Genomic DNA, 359 nt, shown 5'->3' with positions numbered 1-359 from the left:
CTCTCCATATGAGCTATGATGCAATGTCCTGTGTTATTGCGTATCAGTATAATGTTGATGTTTCCTTTTCACTCTATTGTTCTTCATTGTAGAACATGTAGAACAACTTAAATACAAACCATCGTATTAAGACGTGTTTTAATGAGGTTGGAGGTCATTAAAGGTCAAGATGGAAAATACACAGCCCAACACTGTCTGTTAATATCTGTGAACACAAACATACAGGAGAACTCTTTTTCTCACAAACACCTTTCATCAGACTTCCAACTTGATAGTTTAGCATATTTAATCAGACTGATCTGCAAATCTCTCCAGAATCTGGAAAAAAGACGCGATGTCTGTTGAGGATTATGTAATTT

Source organism: Chelon labrosus, assembly GCF_963514085.1.
Source record: "Chelon labrosus genome assembly, chromosome: 9".
In the NCBI taxonomy this organism is placed as follows: Eukaryota; Metazoa; Chordata; class Actinopteri; order Mugiliformes; family Mugilidae; genus Chelon; species Chelon labrosus.
This window is presented reverse-complemented; position numbering follows the sequence as displayed.